The following is a 13,703-nucleotide window of genomic DNA, read 5'->3' as shown; positions in this document are numbered from 1 at the left end:
CAGATTTTATTTGACCTGAGTGAGGAAATGCAGAACAGCTCAGGAAGCTTTACTGGGTGCTTATTAAACTTTCTAATTACTGTTTAGCCCATATAAACGTCACAGCTGGAGTACAAATATTTTGAGGGTTGAGCCGATAGCGGGAGATTACCTGCCTCTGCTTGGAACAAGTGTGTTATTAAATGTGGCTCAGATCTAGCATATTTAATAATGCAATGAATGTCATAAAGATGGTTCCCAGTTCAGTTCTGCAAGCAAAACTCTCTAGGAGCTCCTTTACTTCACCGTTGAATGCTGTGAGGAGATGGAGATGCACGTTTACCACCAGTTTAGTTTGATCCCAGAGCAGCCCAGTTTTTGTGCTTTGAGGCTGCTCTGCCATGGGAATCAAAGTGCAGGAGTTGGGGATGGTCAGAGGGTTTGCTTCAAAAGTTGGAGCAAGAGAGGTGATTGCTTGTGAACACCTTCTGACACTGCTACTTTGTCTCCTCTGGGTTTCTTAGCCCTAAAAGCTGAGCTTCCCACCCTTCAAGTGTATTAGTTTCTCTAAATCACCCGTGGACAAAAGATGTTTGTATTGATTTAATCCACACGTGTGGAGGATGAAACAAACATCTCATGCTCACAGTATGAAGAATCACATTTTACAAAATCTCGTGGCTTAGTTCTTGATGTTCTCTCAGCCCTCGTGCTCCCTTGTTTCCCTTTTCTCTTTGGGGGGCATTCTCCCCACAACGCGCTTTCTGGAGGAGTCCCAAATGTCAAATTGGTCCAGCAGTTTGAAGGCAATCACTGATGTTACTAGCACTAACATGAAAAAAACAAGGTACCTTCACATGACCACATCTGCTCTTTTAATATCTGGTTTATGAGTGTAGGTGTAGGTTGGAAGGGACCTTAAGTATCATCTCATTCCAACCCCTGGCATGGGCAGGGTCACCTTCCACCAGACTAGGTTGCTCAAAGCCCCATCCAGTCTGACCTTGGACATTCTCAATTAGGAGTGAAGAGGATGATCCTTGTTCAAAGAAAATGTTGTGCTTTTTGTTACTCTATAAATTTTGCATTTTTGTGGGTCTCTGCAAGCTCCACTGCCCCAGTGTGCTCACAGATGTGCTTTGGATGCCCTTTTCACTCAATGCATTTCACTGTATTCATGTGATTCTACCCTTTTCCCCCATGCTTTGAGGATGTCTTCTCCTCCAAAGGCTGCCTTGCCAGCTGACCACCCCCAGCCAGGACCAGAGCAGTGCTTGGGTCAAATGGAAATTTACCTTTGCTGTTACTGTGCTTGCCAGTGCCGTTTAAATATTTACTACATTTACTAAAGCAGCTTTGCTATTAGAAACCAGACTCTGCAGGTGGTGTTTTGGGACCCAGGAAACTGGAAATTAACTGACTTCCATGTGTTACCTGCAACTGCCTCCTCTTGCTCTCATCCTGCAGCTTTTGGCTAATGGGGGGACACTTGCAACTCCAAGGGAGTTTTTCCCAGAGAGCTGAATCACAGAGAATATCCGCTTTTCTGTCTTGCAACATCCCTATAAATTGTCTTCCTGATTTTTATTTCTAATATATTATTTATGATGTGTAAGAAGTAATTAAAATACTGACGCTGCTCAGATGCACTTCGTATGTAAGGAAATGTCATGTTAAATATTTCATGTAGCTATTTAAAAGCCAAATTCACGTTCACATAGCGCCACCTGTCTCTAAGCCTCTGCAGCTGCACAGGACAAGGGCATTTTATTTTTAGAGAACTAACATAACTCCTGGCAGCGCTTAAAAATAACTTCTTTAGGGGAAAAATTGAAAAGGCAAAGGTTTCACAGCTCTGATTTTGCAGGGTGTTCGGTAATAGCACATCCATCTGCATACAGAGCAACCTCAGGTTGGTTCCTAGTTGTCCAGGTTTTTATCCAGTTGACTGCTGGGCTCTGAGCATGTGGGTGACATGGCCTCATGCAGGAGCACAGCACAGCTCCTGCCTGTGGGTATGTGCCTCCTGACTTTCAGGTGGCACGGACTCATTCCCAATGACTTTCCAGAGGGGTTTTCTAAGCAGCTCCCTGGGAGGCTTGTTCTCTACCAGGTGTTCATAGTTGCATGCTTAGTAAATGATTGGCATGGAGAAGTCATGGGTGAAGCATTAACTCTCTGGTGGGAATAGTTTGGTGTACACAACTACCAGTTTCAAATATTTATTTGAAATTCTGTGGTGCTACCACTGGAATGTTTCGATCAAATCCACTGCAACATAAAAATTTTTTTGTGGTTTTCATTAAAACTCTTCAAGTGATTTTTGCCTACTTCACCATGATCTGCCAGAAGTCACGTGAAGTTGCAGTTGTATTAGCTTGAACTCAAAACTAGGGCACAGTTAAGATTTTTATCTTGTTTTGTTGCCCTCACACTTAAAGGCATAAAGAAAACAGATAAAGCAAACTGGGCTAGACACCACATTCACCACAAGAAAGGTAAAAGGTGGGTCACAGGAGCTGCTCAAGGGTGAAGTCACAGCTTAAATCCCACGTGGGTGCTTAGAGCTTGGTAAGATCCCTAACATCACTGAGGACACTTTCTGCTCTTCTGCAGTGAGATGGACACTGGGCTCAACTCAGCTGGAAGAACTGCATCCTGCATATGTTCTCCTGCTGGAGACTTCCATACTGTAAGCTTTGCCTGTGACAAAGCTGGTAAGTTAAGCCCGGCCTCAAGATGTTTATTTTGATTATTTCAGTAATTGTGGAAGACCAGGTGAAGAAAAGGGCATTGATACTTGCTTATCCAGAGCTGGCTTATGTGTACACACAGTCTGGGAAGCAGTGAGTATTCCCTGCTGTTACCTGGTGGTGGTTGTGTTACCTCACTCAATTCCCTGCAGCAAATGAAACCTGGAATGAGATGGAGAAAGCAGCAGGGTTTCCTTGTTGTGTTGCGGCATCCCCGCTGGCAAACCTGGCAGCACTGAATGGACATGGTCCCTTGTGTCATCTTTAGAGCCAATTCCCTCTGATAGAGTGTCTGGGGACATGTGAGAGGATGCCTGACTTGGCTCCAGAGGTGGGGAGCCTGCCTCAAAGGGATCAGTTTGTCACTGCGTTGCTCTGCTGCACAAAGCCAAGATGTTTTTCCTCCCATTTCTCGCCCCATCTCCCACTTCACTGGGGCTGGGACATGGGAAGTCCCGGGCAGAGCACAGAGGTGTCTGAATTGCTGTGGCCAGCCTGCTCCATTGGAGGCAACACCCATCCCAGGAATGGGTAGGGAAAGGTCATATTGTGAAAAAAGGCAGCAAAGCTTTTAAAAACCATCCACGTGACAGTGGTGCTAAATGTGCCACCCACATCTCCCAGGCAAGCAATGCTTTTAAACACATGCTGAGTTCAAGCAGGTTGATTACGTACTCCCTGATGTGCACGGCAAAGTAGAAATGCACTTCCTTGCATAAATATAGTGAAACGTGCCCTTGAATGCTGCTGTCTGTGAGCCATTTATGTATTACTGAAAGGCCACAGAGAGCATGATGCCAGCAGTAAACAAAAAACAGAACTGAAAAAAAAAAAGGCTTATAAAATAATAGTAATAATAGTAGTAATGAGAGTTATCCGTGGTAGTTAATAAATAAGGTGGGCTTAGAACCATGGGCTCCCTGTTTTCCTGCCCAGCTGAATGCCCCGTTCAATGCAGTGAGCTCGGCTTTGCTAGTGAGGGGTAGTCCCGAGTCCTGGCAGTGCTTCAGGCACCCTGGCTCAGGTGCTCGCTGCAGCCTTGTCCGTCAGCAGAGGTCAGCACAGCCCTCTGTCCTGCCCAGCCACTGGCTCGCAGGATCTCCTCCCATGGCTGTAGGAGAAGCTGTGATTTCTCTTTTCTCCTCTGGAAAAGGGCTTTTGAACGCAGAGAATTATTCTGTGAGAACAGAATTATTATGCAGGCGTCTACAGTGTAAAGGAAGACAATTAATCCCCACATCACCAAAAAGTGTATTGTGTGGGGTTTAATGAAGATTTCTTCCCCCCTCCCCCCAAAATGGATGCTTTATAGTTTAAATTATTTATAGGTCTATTACAGAATAATCAGTACTAAGTATACATGCATACACAGAGCACAATAAATTATGTATCTTCCCTTAATATTTCATGAGTAAGAGCCATGGCATGTATTGATTTAATTTAGATCTGAGTTCAAGAGAGCATTTAAACATACTTCTATTTTTAAATCCACGAATCATCATAATGGGACTGTTCAGGTGCTTTCAGTTAGATATGTATTTAACAACCATGCTGAATTTGAGCCATAATAATAATCAGACTAATATTTTGAACCAGTGCCCAAGGAAGCCAGTGGGAGCTATTTAATCAATTTTACTAGGCTCTTGGAGTAGGATTCATTTTTTAATATATGTGTGTATATATATATATATATACACATTTAATGAAGGAAATTGAAGGTAGAGCTTCACTGAGAAATTGAAATTTGTCTGAGCCTGGAATCACCTTATATCATCATGGATTTCAGTAGCAATCTGAGAAATCAAGGCAAGCTGTCTTAAGTAACTCATTCCTCTATTGCCTAGCACGTGCCACCCTGAAGGTTGAACGTGAGTAACAGGAACTCATTCTTACCTAATGAAATGCACCTTTTTTTCTGTCCTGAAAGATATGGGAAAAGTTAGTGGTTTTTTTAGGACAAAATGCTCAAAAGCACTTCTATAGTACAAAAACTTAAATCTCACTGGCAGACTTGGGGCTCTGAGCCAGCTGAGAGATGGCTTAGCCTGAACCACCTTGGAAGATTAGGACTTCCAGCTGTTTTCCTGCACAGATGCCCATGCTGCTGTGGAATTGGCTCAAGCACCATGACAGTTTACATTTTGGGCATTTTTCTTATCCCAAATCTGCAGGTTTTAACTATGTGCTTGGTCTTCTCCAAAACAACAGTTGGGATACATTTATGTCTTTAATGGAGAGGTCAGAAAGGACCAGTAAGTCTTGTCAAGAAAGCACTTGCATTAAATTGGTCATTTAATTTGGCCCTGGTGGTAGCACTAAGGAAGCTGTACTGTCTAGAAGGAATCTGCCATATAAACATCAGCACACACCTTATTTTCTTGTTTTTGTAGAAAAAAAATCAGATCACAACACCTGTGACTGCTTTGAGCCTTGCGTTTCTTCTCCGGGACATATCCAAAATTTCACTCTGGAGAATGTGGCTACAAGTAGTATCATCATCCAGAGGAAAACATAAAAGAAGTCCAGGCATAACCTGAAAGCCTAATTAACTGATTTCCATTACATTATTTTTCCTTTCTTGTCCTTTTTTCCTCTCTTTTCCCTCCAGGATACAGGCAAAGCTGATGATTTTATCTTTAATATTTGCAAACTACAGGGTGACTGTGCTTCTGTCTTTAGGTTTTTGTGACTAAGTAGTAATAATTGTTAATGTTTCCCTCTGAAAACATCCTATGTTTTTACATAGGCTCTTACAAAAGTAAATTAAATAGCCTTCATTTTATTCCTTTATTATTATTATTACCATTATATATTAATAGCAAGCTGTACAGGGCTACTGTTTATTTTTATAACCCAGTGTTTGTAGTCGAGTCTGTATGTTTGTTCACATGTTAATATGGACACAAATATTGAGCCATTCTGGGTAAAAAACTTCACCTCTAATGGATCTTCAATATTACTGTGCTTTGCTTCCACAAGATGTTCTTGCAGTGAACTAAGAAAATCAGTCCAGATCTTATCTGTGGTTCTAAAGTTTAGGAGTTGATTATTTTTTTCCTACATTTAGTAGGTCTCCATATCAAGCTGCAACTTTCTTCAGTTCACTTCCGTAGATTAAAATTTTTTGGTTTAGATTTTAAGGATTTATTTCATATGTCAGTAGCTGTTAAACATCCTGCAGGAGAAAATCTCAGAAGGCATCCATTTGTAGATACAGTCCTTTTTATCTGGGGCAAAATACAAAGACCTGCAAGCAAGCCAAAATTTAATTGTATTATCTAATGGCATGAAAATTTAGTTATAGCTCTCTTTAATAAAATAAATTTGGAATCTTATATGATAATTCTAAAATTCGATCATGTCACACCTTATGGCTGTCAGTTCGCTTTGTGTGATGAACCAAGAGCCTTGAACATTTCCTGCAGAAATGCCCTTTTATTTCTGCTTGGGGGTTATGAGTTGAAAAGACTTTCTGAGATATGGCTAAACTTGATGCATTGTTTAAATCACAATTTCTTTTACAGTCTTCCTTCTAACAAAGGAATTACCGTGGCTCTTTTGGAGCAGCAGATATACAGCACAATGGAAAGTACAGAATGCTTAGGGAAAGAGCATGAGAACAGAGACAACTTATAGAGGTCCTGCTCATGGCAACCCCTGCTCAGAGCTGCCTGGCAGTGAGCGGTCTGACCCCTGCCTTCAGCAGGTGCCAGTGCTCCTGAATTTATCTCCACCTTCTCTGAGCCCAGGTAGGTTTTTCATCTTTACAAAGTCCTCTGCCAGTGAGTTCTGCATATCAACTGCATCTGTTCCTGTAAAGGTGCCTCCTGCTAGGCAGAGAATAGCCTGAGGCTCATGTCCCTGGTAGATCCTGTGTAAATCCTGACTGAAAGCAGGGAGAGCTGCCCAGCCTAAATTTCGGCTTAAGACTCAAGCTTTAGGCACCTCTAATGGGAAGCTTTTCTGATTTCCACAGCAAGAATGATGGAATGAAATTCATGGCTGAGAAGGTGCAAGGAACAAAAAAGAATTCTAGCAAGTGGTAAAATATGTGATCCTATGGCGTCAGGTTGCAAACGCAGGTTCTGCATCTCCTCCCAAGTGTCTGTGTGACCCTGATGTGCCCATCTGGAAAGGAGATAGAAAGGTTATTATTGACCTAGAAATGACACAGCTCCCAGCAGGTGGGCACAGGCTGCCTGACACACTTTGATGTCTTTGTCCTCACAGCAGCTTTGGAGGACGATGGTGACTTCGGTGTGCCTTTGATGCCAGCCTGGCATCTTAATGATTGAGCTGTTCTGGTGTGCCTCCCCAGCCAGCCATTTCCTGTGGCATGAGCCTTAACTGATAGTTGCCTGCAAGTGTATTTCAAGAGCAGAGTGAAGTTGGTGTTAGAAGAGAAGCATATTTGCCTGTTGGGCAGCAGCAGTTCGGATACCTCAGTACTGCAGTTATATTTGATGGTGCACGTACTTTGCTGCAGGAAAGCTGCCAAATGGCATCATACTCCTACGTCAGAGCTCTATGCAGATGAAAAAAAAGTGAATTTCCATGAGCTTCTTGGCCACAAAAGTACTTGCAGGTCTTTATACAGCTTCACCAGGCTGGGATCAAGGCCTGGCTCAGACCAGAAAGCACCATTGGGGCTGATGTTGTCTGTATGAGTTGGGGCTTATGGAGTGGCTCAGACAAGGGTGAAGGTAGAAGTTCCCCAGCCAAGTCCCCTAGGACTAAATGACAGAATTACAGTCTGATCCCCAGCTCACGACCCCAGGAAGGGGCAGCTTTCTCCTAAATGTTTATGTTAGTAGAGGGATGTTTTTAACTCTTTGTCATGATTCTTCTTTAGCCTACAAGTCAGGTGTGGCAGTCCTAGGATGAGCTGTGGTTGCATCAGGCTTTTCTCCTATTTCAAATGTTAGAAAACCTTTCTCATTTCTGTTTTGTTAACCTTGCTGATGGTCTTCCACTTTTCTTTCTGCAGCAAGTGGAAGTCCATGAATCCCCAGCCATGCAGATCATTTTTCTAGGTTTGTTTCTCTGTCACAGGGAGTGTAGACCCACTGTCCTAACTCCAGTGGCTGATTTTGAATTCTTTTGGCTCTGATCTGAAGCCCCACTGAAGGCCATAGAGGTTTTCCCAGCATGATTAATATTACCCAATTTCAAAGTATTACTTCCCTCTTGAATTGCCACCACACATTCCTACAGGATAACTTGCCCTTGCCACATCATTTGGATTGCCCAGCTGTTGCTTAGCTACAAGACTCCATAAGAGCCCAAGCCACAGCAGAGTGAGCACTGAAGCATTTCAAATACAAGACCCAAAGGATGCTCATCAATGTACGTGCAGGTATATTATAGGTCCCGAAATCTGAGGTTTTTAGTGACCATGGCTGTTACCTTTGAGCTGACACAGCTCTGGTTGTTCCCAGCTCAGCTTTTGCTGGAACCAGCTTGTTTGCAGACTGTGGCCAGAGATACCAGTTTTAAGGAATGTGTGTCCTTCAGGGGAAATTGCTAAAGGAAGGCCCTCAAAAGAGGGAAGTGGGATAGGAAAGGAGCTCCTTGTTGCTGAGAGGAAAAGCTGTGATTGTCAGGGTTAAGCCCTGGTCACTGGAGTCAGGTTAAGTGATGCACTACCGATGTAAACAGCAGAACTGGCCAGAGCTGCTATGGATGGATTGATCTGTCTCTGCAGCAGTGACACTTTTCAGCTCTTCCCTGACAGTTTACCTAAGGGACTTGTTTTATATCCAGAAACTGGGATTGCATTTCTGCAGCCTCATACAAATGAATACCACCGATTGCCCAGGACACGTCTTTGGTTCCCACAGCAGCTGTGTGTGAAAGACACAGCACTGTGCTTCCAGCAACATTAATTAATAGTCTGGAGGTGAGTGCTCAGCTCGACACTTGAATTTAATAACAGTTCATCTGAATGCAGGAGAAAATTTCTCTAAACCTCCAGCAGCATCTGGTAGGGACTCACTCTTCACCTCTCTGGTGGCTATGGCTGTGGCTTGTGTGGAGAGGAAGCCTGGAGAAAGTTTTTCCTGAGGTTCAGCTGCCTTCAGTGTGAGTCAGCAATGGGAAACAAAGATAAGAGCAAACAGCTGAGCGGTGCTAGACTGTCCCCAGAGCAAGGCTGGAATGGCATCGTGCTCAAGAGCTTCCTTGGAGTAAATGGTCATGTTGGTCCATAGCAACCAAGTTCCCGCCTACACCTCTGGTGTGATGCCAGAACAAGGGCAAGGGCAAGGATTGCAGTTTTGGTCTTCTTTTTATCTTCTTTTTCTCCAAAGATTGCTGTTGGTGTTTGCATTATAGATGTGAGCTCATGGAGGAACCACAGCTGACCATACAAGGGGTCAACTCTTTTTTTCCCCGTGTTTTATGACAGGAAAACAATATGAATGAAACCTATCAGTTAAGAAGAGAGGAGTTCACTATAAAATACTGTACACTGGATTTCTGGTCCATATACGGTGACACAGCCCTACTGAGAAAATGCACATCGAGGGTGACTCCACATTGTTGTTTTTTCTTGTTGTTAACAGCTATTTAACTTTAACATCTCTATAAACAGTGAGGAACAAACCTCTCCTGGGAAAGTGTTAGTGCTTTTTGATCCCTAAACTCAAAAGCAAGAGAAGCTCTTGGTGAAACACTCGGTGATGTGCCTAATTTTTGTAGAGCTGCCTCTAGAAAAAGAGGGCAAATCCCCCAAAACCCATAGTCAAGTGGGACTTAATAAGATACTGCATTAATGTATGGGAATTCAGCTCATGGGAACTTGTGCCACATATATGGGGTTGTTCTAACACCAACAGAAGAGCCTAAATTTGAAAATAACCTGGAACACTGCCCAGATTTTTTACTTTCTTTCCTGTGTGTGCCTGTCACTTCTAAGCCCATTTTGCCTCTCACTTAGCAGTGGAGTTGTGCCCAGGTAAAGGCACTGCTTGTACACTGGTTAAATATTAGTTTCATAATGCATATCCATTCTTTGGTCCCAGGGTATCACTTACAGCGAATTATTCTGCTGTGGTATGTTGTCTATTGATCACTCCTTTTTGCCTTTTATCCTTGTTGTTGTTGTTCTTTTGCCTGTCTCTTGCAGAAAGTGGTGCCAGACCATTAGGAAACTGAATTATTAAACCTCTGTACTGATTTTTTCTTGACCATATAGCTGACATTAGCGTGCAAGAACCTTGCCTTGAGCTATGCAGAAGGGGTTTTGCTAAACACTTGACAGCTCTCCTCATTCCTTTGCTTCATTACCTTCCCTCTCTTTCTCACTTCATCATTTCCAAGAGGAGGAGAGTCTTAAAACCATTAAGCAGAGTCATTGCATTTCACTGCGAGGCTCTTTTTGCTAGCAGCCACACAAATGATGGTATTTTTCTTTCTTTTCACTCCAGAGGTACACAAACAGATCAGCCCATTTGCTAAAAGCCTCAGCACTGACACCACGGTATCCATGGCAACGCCCCAACCTGCGCAAGCATCTGCAGACACTTCAAAATACCAAGAGATGACAAGGAGTCGCTTCAGACAATGGATGTTTATGGGTGTCACAACCATCTGAAATACCTCTCTCTCCACCCATCAGCTCCTTGATTATAACATGCTTTATATTGTTCTTGCAGCTCCTTTGTCAGAAGCCATGATTCAAGGCAGAATTAATCCCTGTTTTGATGTTCATTCGCTTGTGGTTTTTTTTTTTTCATTTAGATGACTGGCTGAGGTACCTCATGGGAATGAGCACCCCAAGCTCTGCTGTTAACCTTCCTCTTTGAACTGAGTTGGAGTACAGGCTCTTCAAATGATAAAATCCAAAGCTGTAATTGAAAAAGAAGTGGTCTCTGTCAACTAACTAACAGAGGTGGTTGTGTGAGTGCTCGGCTGAGTGGTGATTTGCCACATCACATTGCATGAGCTACTGCTTTCCTATAGTGATGATAGATTTAATAAGATCCAGTGAACCATTTTTGAGGAATGTTTTAACTGAAGTTTATCCACCTGTTGGCATAGCAGAGACTGTACTACTGTGTTTACAGACGCTGGTCTTCACCAAACCTGAAGGTTGTTCAGCTCTGCTTTCAGGAGATAACATTCAGGTGCTCAGGCTGCATATCTGAAGCTGGTTGCAGAAAATGTATCAGTTTATTAGACCAGGTGCTTACCTGCAAAAACACCTGTAATTCAGACTAAGTAACTGCATCTAGAGCACTGATAAACTGTTAAGTCCTGGGCTGATGATGACCATGGGTTAGGAGCAGTTTTATAACACAGCAAAACAGCAGGAACTCTTCAGGTATTCAGGACCATCTTCCTCAAATCAGGGAAGTATTTCAACCTGACTAAGATGTGATGGGTGTGCTTATCAATCAGGTTGAGGCCATTCTCAAAACTAGACTGGACAACTGCATGTGTTCACACAAAGGCTGAGTGTGAGGCTGAGTTTGAGGTTTGGTAATGGGAAAGAGCCCAAGCACACTGATGCTTAACCTCCAGCCACAGCCTCGTTCTGTCTGTAATGTTTCCACTCTCTTAAGAAGTAATATTGGTGTTTTATTCATAGAAAGGCAGAAAGAAATACAAAGCCCAAACCCAAGATGAACTATGTTGCCCCATATTGTGATGTTAACTTGATTAAGCTAATCTGTTTTCAGCTGATGGTTTAAGCTTCAGGCTTGGAAAAGCAGTAGCATTTACATGTTTGAACACAAGAGGAGCATATTAAAAAGCCTTATCAAAATTCCACATTAATAAAACAAGCTATCAGTGCATCAGAGCACTGATGAGCTTCCCTCTGCAAGCATGCAAGCATCGTAATAGATTCTTTGTAAGGTCTTTAATCCTCAGTAGCTACTGTTGAAAAAATTCAGACTTTCCCCTAGAACAGGAAATTAAATCTCAAAAATAATACATCTCTTGTATTCTGTCCAGTTTGACTATTCAGTAACTCATACATTATATTTATTTTGAAAAGCAGCTTTTTCCTATGGTTTCGCTACAGATGCAATGTCTAAGGAGATTTCACGACTTAAAACTTAACTTGTGTTCCGTTCATCTTCTCTTTGATCCTGTAAGTAGGCAGCAGATAATTGTTGGGGTTTTTTTTTTTGTTTGGGTTTTTTTCATTCTTTTATTTCCATTAGAAGACATGATAAGACTGACTGGTGCAGTAGTTTTATTCCCACAATTTTCAAGAGAGATAAAGAAGGCAATGCTTGTAGTAGTGAGATGCTAGAAAGGGCAAAACAAACGACCCAAGTTCAAACTTGCATTTATTACTTCCTGGGAATCATCATTCTCTGTTATAATTAGAAAATAACAAGAGCAACAAAACATATTTTCCTAGAGTTTGTTTGTTTTTTTTTTCCTTCTTGGGGAGATGGAAACTTAACAGCTGAAATGTTGTTCTATGTCCCACAAAATGGGTTAAAGCAGTGAAAACTGGTTTAGGTAAAGAACTCTCTACAGCTGAATTGTGCAGGGATCAATGCTCCTCTTGCTTCCTTTTGAGTACATTTACGATTCCTCCTGTGACATGTCTCTTAGGTGGCAAGCCTGACATCCAGCTTTCTCCTCTTCAGCAAAGGAATCATCCCCACAACCAAGGTGTCACAGAGCCTCAAGAGCTGAGAGGAAAACATACCTGGGTTAGGTAAACGCCAGGGGAAGAGGCTCTGCACATAACCATGAACTATGTAAGGGAATTCCACCGTCCATTTTTTACACTGGCACATTGTCCTTTACTTTCAAGTACAGCAGTGAAAAATGAAGACAATCCCTGGAGTACATTCTCTATTGGAATTCTAGTCTCCTTGTATCCCCAAGAGCTGGTGGCACAAGTATTTTGTACCCTCTCTCTGCTTTCAAACTATTCTACTTCTCATGCAGAGACTGGCTTTTGACATCAAAAGCATTTAGTAAATTAGAGTGTAGCTCCCTGAATCTAATTCTGCCATCATAATTCATATGGGTACCTAGAGTCTCTTGGACAAAAAGACCAAAGATAACTAAATCTACAAAGGCAGCTCTGGTACAAGTTCTTCCACTGGGCCAGGTCTTAGCTTTGCTTAAAGCTTTCCTGTGGCAACCTGAGGCATTTACATTTACAAATAGGTAATATCTTCAAATAATCTTTGACAGGTAAATGTAATCAAATGGGAGAGAGGCAGAAAAAAGAAGGCTTTTACATGGAAATGTTACTGGAAATGAGCTGATGAGATACAGTTGAGTTTCTTGTCTTAAACAGAAAAAAAAACTGAGCGTAGTTCGTGATGCAAAGCCAGGGATAAGTACATATTATTTTCAGTGGAAGCTTTTGCTTTGCTTAGTGGTTGATAACCATTTGAAGGCACTTTTCAGTTCACCTTTCTTCCCCATTGCCTCCTTTGGGCACTAGAGGGACCCTGAAGTTTTCCACACCATGGAAACAACTCAGCGATGCCGAGGCAGGAGCGCTGCCTTTCCTGGTCACCTTAGCCTAGGTTTTTCCAAGGGGAAAGGTGGGAAAAATCTGCTCAACCAGTTGTTGAACATACCCACAGACTGCTAACATGGCAGTGGGAAAAGTGTGCAAAGGGGCTGTAGCCATACTTTGCTTTGTTTCATCATGCACACTGGTGCTTGCAGCTCTTCCCATCATCAATAAATAAGAGCTGACTTTGCCTTGACTGCTCTGTTTGCTCAGCTAATGTTGTGACATTGGCACCAAGGCTTGAGTCACTGCGTTTTTGAGAAATTAAATGTTTCCTTCCCCAGCCTGAAGTGATGCCAAATACCTAAGTTGCCACTGCTGCAGCTCAATAAACTGTTAGAGAAGTGGCAGATTGCTACTCTAACTATATAGAAAGAGAATATGTATTGACACAAATCCCTTTTAAAACAATATTTTCCAGACACAGTTTCAAATGAATCTGTTCTAAAGAGGGCTATAGGCAATGTCATTCC

The 13,703-nt window shown here is 42.5% G+C and overlaps 1 protein-coding gene across 9 annotated transcripts in view; it reads left to right on the top strand.

The window, feature by feature from the left end:
* The window catches only part of MAP2 (microtubule associated protein 2), a 252,875-nt gene that overhangs the window by 17,004 nt on the left and 222,168 nt on the right, over positions 1 to 13,703 (top strand). For 2 of the 9 annotated variants that reach the window (XM_051787759.1, XM_051787758.1), the window contains exon 1: positions 11,081 to 11,829. The gene's annotated coding sequence lies outside the window, so the exon portion shown is untranslated. Of the gene's footprint in view, positions 1 to 2,566; positions 2,697 to 6,256; positions 6,482 to 10,159; positions 11,830 to 13,703 lie in introns of those variants that run through there. The other 7 variants (XM_051787760.1, XM_051787743.1, XM_051787741.1 and 4 more) reach the window with 7 other exon arrangements.

Source organism: Manacus candei, unplaced genomic scaffold (genome assembly GCF_025592945.1).
Source record: "Manacus candei isolate 608988 ecotype Guabito, Panama unplaced genomic scaffold, ASM2559294v1 h1tg000023l, whole genome shotgun sequence".
In the NCBI taxonomy this organism is placed as follows: domain Eukaryota; kingdom Metazoa; phylum Chordata; class Aves; order Passeriformes; family Pipridae; genus Manacus; species Manacus candei.
The sequence above is the reverse complement of the archived record's forward strand: the minus strand, read 5'-3'. Positions and strand labels throughout refer to the sequence as shown.